The sequence below is a fragment of the Carex rostrata genome, chromosome 21 (genome assembly GCF_964058835.1).
Source record: "Carex rostrata chromosome 21, lpCarRost1.2, whole genome shotgun sequence".
In the NCBI taxonomy this organism is placed as follows: Eukaryota; Viridiplantae; Streptophyta; class Magnoliopsida; order Poales; family Cyperaceae; genus Carex; species Carex rostrata.
The window spans coordinates 1,904,637-1,912,243 of NC_135938.1; the positions used below are offsets into that span (position 1 = coordinate 1,904,637).

Below are 7,607 nucleotides of genomic sequence, written 5' to 3' on the forward strand. Positions count from 1 at the left end.
TTTGAATAATTCCCTATTCTAGCTATTCTTACTTCATCCAAACATATCCAGTAGATGAAGTAATTATATAATCCATACATATTAAAATTGAGCAAGTCTACAATGTCATACATCTATCGGCATGTATTATGACACTTAATTTTGATTTTTAAGATTCAAATGGACAATTCAAATCATTCAATCTAATATGTTGAAAATTTATAGAAATCAAATGTATGTTTTAATATTAAAAAATACTATATTTTTCAATAGGGAGAAAACAATTGATCTTGAAATTGTAAACCATTTAATATTTTTTTTGGTGTCTAATAAAAAATAGAAAAACAGAAAATAAAAAATTGTAAAATTAGTTTCTTACTGAATTTTGATATTTTAATCTAATTGAGTAGTCGAATCAACCTTCAATCTAAAAAATTGAGATTTGAAATCATAATTCTTCGATTTGGGTTATGCATACAATCACATACTGACTGTCAAAAATATATTGAATTAGCCTTTCCAAACTTGCTATATTTTTTATTTGAAATGCTGTTCATTAAAAATAAATTATTTGAAATGTTGTTCATTACAAATCTTGATACATATCAGACGGACCGCCATCCACTTCTTTTTGGAGCAGGATATGGGCCGAAATTTTTAAAAATACTATTTTTTCAAAAATGATAAACTAAAAGATCACAATTCTGTGAAATTTCAAAAAAAAAAAAGGTGGTTGCATCGTCTAGATGCGGTCCGAAAAAAGGTGGCCGCACCTAGAGGATGCGATCATGCTATTTTTTGAAATTTCACAGAATCGTGATATTTTGATTTATCATTTTTGAGAAAATAGCACTTTTAAAAATTACGGGGATATGGGGCTTGCCTCAAATCATGTGGCCTAACTATCATAATGCCAAAAACAAAGAATTATAATCATTCGATCAACCAAGTCATAACTTATAAGGCATTATAATCGATCGATGTCACATAAAAAGGTCCACGAGCGATTTTTAGTAATAGAAAACGACAGCAGCCGAATTCATCCCTGTCATACCGGGATGATAAAAAAATAATAATAATAATAATAAGATAACCTAAAAAAAATAATTATTGTTACTGTTTTCTTTTTTGGTTTTGTCGTTTCGGACGAATAATTTAACTCTTTTTCTTTTTTGCCATCCCACATTTCCACTAAATAATTTATAGAATTTTTTTTATAGAATTCTACATAGTCACAGATTCTGTCGTTTTCATAACTTCTCTATTTTTATTTTGTGATTAGACTCAAACTTTTGAATGGGCCTTCCAACAAAATTTATTATCAAGTTAATTTATATAGATGTATTATTAACTCACGGGAGGGGTGAAAACGGATTTTGTATCTGTTTTTTTTTTTTTTAATACGAGTTGAATATTAACTGGATACGGATACAGATACGGATATCGAAACAGATTGAATACAAAATGAATATTAATAAGATATGGATACGATTGCGGATTGGATACAAATTGAATATTAATCGGATATTTATTAAAAGTATATAGATATTATTAGAAAATATTAATTTTTATAATATTTATCTAATTATAGTGATGAATAAGATAAATTTTTTCATAACATATATTAAATTATATGATATATATCCACCATTCACATATATATAATTAAAACTTAAAACCATATTTGTATATTTATACGTATTTACACGGATATTTAAATATGAATATTTGTGTTTAATTTTTTGAATACTGTTCGGATACTATCCGCTCTTTTTTCACTCTATCCACGGCTCTATAATTTTATATTTTTTATAAATATTTCTCTTTTTTCAGCATTTTTAAATTGAATATTTGATTAAGAATCAAATTTTGATTATTAGTACTTGATACATATAATAATTAGACAAAACTCTCTAAAATACAACAGCAAAGCGCCTGCAATTCATACAATTTAATCTAAAAAAAATAAAAAAATAAGACACATTAATTAATTTGAAAATCTCTCCTTCTAAGCTTCTCCATAAGATCCTTTGTTGAATTCTTTTGTCATTGAAAATGTCGGTGGTGATCCTCCGAGTGGCGGTGGCGGTGGCGGTGCTCATCAAGGCCACAACAGTGCAACGCCGGATAACAAGCGACAAAGAGACACCGACCGATACCTCGAATTGCATGTGAAAACATGAAGCAACAACAACATGTCATAAAAGGATCCTCATGTGGGCTATCAGCATTTCCTTTCTGCTCCTGCGACCGCCGCCTCTTCGAATGCGCCATTTTTGAACTATTATTACTTAATAAAAAAAAATTATGATTGCATAGATAATAATTTTGAGAAAACTGAATTGTAGTGAAATTAAAATAGATATGATAAATATTGTAGAGATGAAATTTTAACTGTAAATTGTGTAAACTCAAATAACATAACTGCTAAAAACTCTGAATATCTCTCATTCTCAATTTTTGTTTTGTTGCTTCATTCAAATAGAAAATTTCTTGTAAAAAGAATTAAAAATAAGATTAGTTCTCGACCCCCCTGCCCCTCACGAAAAGGAGTGCGTATCCTCTGAGATATCTCATATTTTGCGTGACTGACGTGTCCGGTGCCCATTCGGGGGTGACGCATGGGGCCAGAAATATTAGAGCTTTGAGATTCGTGCATAACATATTGGAACGGTTGAGATTTTCCAAAAAGTCACGCAAAATATGAGATATCTCAGAGGATGCGAATTCCACGAAAAGAATAAAGAATGAGGAAATGAAAAAAAAAAAAAAAAACAGAGATAAGAGAACAGGTGAAGAAAGAATTGGAAAGATGAGATTTACAATCTTCAGCATACCTTTTGCGTAAAGAATCTCTTGTGGAATGGCAAATAGAGACGTGCAATTTGACAAGAACCGCAATCCACGAAAACAATCAAGATTGTACCAGGAACAAAAACCTCTACTGTGGCAGTTGGAGAGAGAGAGAGAGAGAGAGAGGCGAAAAAAAGGGGGGAAAAATGGGGCTAGTTTTGTGTTATTAGATTTAGAGACATAATCGCAGAAGAAGATGCTTTTAATGATGCTCTTATTAAAGAAGAAGTGCGTTGCGGGGTTACTTCAGATGCTTTGACAGAGACATTAAATAGTTGAATTATCTTCGAAGAAGTGCGAATAGTAATGTGGGTGCGTACTGCGTTGGTATGGAAATAAATCTGCTGTGATTCTTCGGGGATCGCAGGACCCTGTTATTCAAATCCATCCATTTATCTGTCTAGAGATTCGTGCATAAAAAGTAAGTGTTGTTAAGATTTGTGCATTTCAAAAAAATGAAAGGTTAGAATTGGAATAACAGGGTCCTGCGATCCCCGAAGAATCACAGCAGATTTATTTCCGCGTTGGTATAATACAATCGATACAAGTTTTCTATCTTAGATAAGCCTCTTGGTCTTCTACGGCCAATGACTCTGTAGCTTTCTGAAATGGCTTCAGTTTTAGGGAGACATTGTCACAGGATTCCCGAATTAAATTCGAATTAAACCCGAATAATTCATTTTTTATGTGATGCCGAATTGAATGCTAAATTATTTGATTGGCCGAATTAAACCCGAATAATTCTCAAATTTTATGAATTTTTCCTAAATTTTACTAATTATTTGTCATTTTTTCAAAAAAAATATCCGAACTTTTTTTTTTTTGCTCTCTTGCAGGACTTAGATCTCTGGTCCAGATAATTCTGAATCATTCCCGAATTATACCCGAATTTTTTTCCGAATCACAAATTTTTGACCTCGCTGAACCGAACTCAAATAATTCATTTGTCACTATAGACTGGATGGGAAGGCTTTTCTTTTTAATCCAGCTGTTTAGTAACATGAACCCTAGTGACTTAGTTAATAAAAAAAATTGAAAACAAGGAAATCATGATTTTTTAGGGACAATAAAAGAAATTGCATAAAACATATAAATTATGTCATTTCTATTGAACCATCTAAATATATATTTTCTTAAAACATTCAAATGTTTTATTTATTTTAAAACTTTTATAGTATATAGAAGTAAGTTTATAAATTTATAATTTTTATATCATAGACAGTACATGATGGAATTATACAAGTAAAATAATTTATAATTTTTCATATCATACATAGTACATGAGAAAAGTAAATTTTAGTATGACTTTTTTTATTTATAAAAGACCATATAGTGAAATGTTATTTAAATAAATATGCAACTACTAGAGAAAAATAGAGAAAAATAAATGATAGTTTCATTAATAAAATTACATAAATAACACAACATGTAAAATAACAAATTAAAGACCAACTTTTTATTTTTTGGTTAGACATGCATGGATAAATGGGGTAGAGATTTTAACAGAGCAGTTCTGTCTTCATACAACACACACACTATAGAATCAAAACAGTATTGTATATAGATCGTATGCTGCATGAAGTCAAAATTACTCAGTTAAAATCTTTACCCCGTAATAAACAAAAATTATTCATTTCTATTTAGGACAGTGATAACAATCCCCGCAGGTTTATCCCCGCAGATACTGCCAAAAAAAACATGGGGGGACCGCTCAATCATTAATGAGCGTTTAAAAAACTGCGGGTATTTAACTTGAAGCATTAAAGTATTTACCTTGAAATTTGTCAGGTATTAAACCCTATGCAATGATCTCTATTTATGAAAGAATAAATCAATCCATTAATTGTCCCCGCACAAAATTTCCTTTTTTTTTAAATCGTCCCCGCACAACTGGGGACCATTAAATATGGGGGGACCGCTCAATCATTAATGAGCGTTTAAAAAACTGTTAGTATTTAACTTGAAGCATCAAAGTATTTAACTTGAATTTATCAGGTATTAAACCCTATGCAATGATCTCTATTAATGAAAGAATAAATTAATCCATTAATTGTTTCCGCACAAAATTTCTTTTCTTTTTTAATCGTCCCCGCACAACTGGAGACCATTAAATAAACAATCCTCTCACCCAATGATAAATACTCTAAGACATAATGATAAATACTTTATGTTACATGGGTAAATACTTTACATTATATGGATAAATACTTTATGTTACATGGATAAATACTTCTCAGGCATACTTGCAACTTTCAGTAAAACATCAATGATAAACACTCTCATGCATAATGATAAATATTTTATGTTACATGCATAAATACTTTGTATTGCATAGATAAATATTTCTCAGACATAATTGCAACTTACAGCAAAACATCAATGATAAATACTTTCAGACATAATTTTAAATACTCTATGTTACATGGATAAATACTCTATGTTACAAGGGTAAATACTTCTCATAAATAATGATAAATACTTTTTTGAACATCAATTAAAAGATAAGCATTTATTAACAGTGATTGTTATTAGATAACAGTATAATTAATGCGCAGATTGTTTTGAAAGCAATAATTAACGCGGGAATTGTTATTAGAGGAATGCATAATTAATGCGGGGATGGGAGTGGGGGGTTTCTTATAATTAGTGGGGGGGATAAATGAAAAAATTTAGGGAAATTAGTGGGGAATATATGGCAGTTAAGGAAGAGAGAGAGTGCGGGGAAAATGGGGAGATGGGAGTGGGGGGTTTGTTATAATTATTCATATATTTAATATTATTCCTTCATATTCGAATCTGTATTCAAATATTTAGATTTTAATTTTGGAGTATAATATAAATTTTATAGCAAAACTATTTTTTTAACCAATTATTGGTACATTTTAACTAGCAATATAATATAATAATTACTGATTAATTATTTCCTAGTTAATATATAATTATTCAACGAATAATTTATTATAGAGATATTTTTAATTATCTCTTGCAAGTGTATATATAATGTGTAATTTTTTCATCACATATGTGATAATTTTATTTTAAGATCTAAACTATATTTATATATGTATTCGTAAAAAATAACAACTATAAGCACGATTTAGTTATTATACGTCTAGTTATTATCAGAGGCGGAGTCAAACATTTACTGAATGGGGGTCAAATACATACTTAAAAAAAATCAATAACATAATTTTTTTAATAAAATTTACATTAACAATTTAATATTTACATACTTATAAAAGAAAGGCTTCAAAAGTCCAAAAGTATTCCATCTCAAAAACAAAAACAAGTTCTATGAATAAACAACAAAAATGGACCAAAATGCTCTTCATCACTTCAAATTTCACATTACTTATCGCTCAATGGTATTATTTGATCTTTCATTTTTTGAAAACGACGTAAGATGACACCATCACTAACTCTCTCAAACAACCCTTTCTCAACATAAGTTATTAAGCAATCATTCATCCATTCATCACACATTTTACTCCACAAATTGTCTTTGATGAATTTCATTGCGGAAAATACTCTCTCTACAGAAGCTGTAGCTACCGGTAAAATCAATGCCAACTTTAGTAGAAGAAAAAGTTGAGGATGTGCTATATACTTGTTGGTTTGTACCATAACACTAGCTAGTTCACTTAATCTATTCAAATTTGAGAATTTATCCATTGTGCGCAAATCAACAATGAAGTTCTCTAGCTGATTGGGAAGAGTTAGGAGACCAACATTGAAAAATTATCTATGATAGAATGAAGCCAATAACCTTTTTATGAAAATTTTCTAATTCATTGGCTTTAAACTTTTAAGAACTCAAGAAAGTTACCATTGTTATGAGAATTTTCTGATTCATCGTGTCCTTGAAAAGGTAATCCTTGATGGAGCAATAACCTCGCTGTAGTGATTTTCACCTTCATTCGCAAACAATCATCACGTTTTGATTGCTCGATCTGATTAGTAAGAAAGGTCCGAATTGATAGTTTCTGATTTTCCAAAGCATCACACTTCTTCATTGCTTGGTTATGGAAGCTATTGGGCCCACCAATATGTATAATTAATCGATCTTTCTTATTCCAACTTTTAAAACCCTCGGTTATGAAAGTATTACCACCTTGTTTATTCTCATTAAACAAATAACAATATAAATAATATGCTCCTCCATCATGTTCACTATATTCTAACCAACTCCCAAATTCCTTAAACCAACTCGAATTGAACTTGCGCATCAAACCACTCATTTCAACTTGTTTGAAATCTACAGCTTTTGGTTGAGAAGGACCTTTATGTAAATAGTATCTTCTAATTTCAACCCTCTCGTTAGGTGAATACTCGGTGATCTTTGATCGAAGTGCAGGGTCATTTGGATATTTTATTAGACAAACTTCAATTCGCTTTGACGGTTGAGAAGTGGATGCATTTTGAGGCCCTCGTTTCAGAAATTTCTCCATTTACCTTCTATATTTTAGATAGCAATGAATTAAACAAGGCATCTCTTATAGAGTTAAACAAGGCACCTCTTTACTTATGTTATAGTCTAGGTCATAAATTGTCGTTTGGTTTATAAAAATGCAAAAATATGTATATCTTATTATTGATTAGGCAAGCTTTGCAATTATTATGCCGATTGAGAAGATTCTATATAGAATCAACAATAATGAAATTATGGATCAATTACCATAAGTCAGTGGCACTCTTACAAATTAATTCAAGCATTCAACCACAAAATTGAGATACATAGTTACTAATTTACATATCAAGAAATTGATTTAAGGGAT

General features: G+C 30.1%; 1 long non-coding RNA gene across 1 annotated transcript; it reads right to left on the minus strand.

Annotated features, from left to right (window-relative positions):
- Positions 1-1,832: 1,832 nt before the first annotated feature.
- On the minus strand, positions 1,833-3,057 carry LOC144573401 (uncharacterized). Its single transcript, XR_013517952.1, has 2 exons — positions 2,817-3,057; positions 1,833-2,269 (listed from the first exon to the last, which is right to left on the minus strand). It is a non-coding gene; the product is annotated as an uncharacterized LOC144573401 (long non-coding RNA).
- Positions 3,058-7,607: the final 4,550 nt, after the last annotated feature.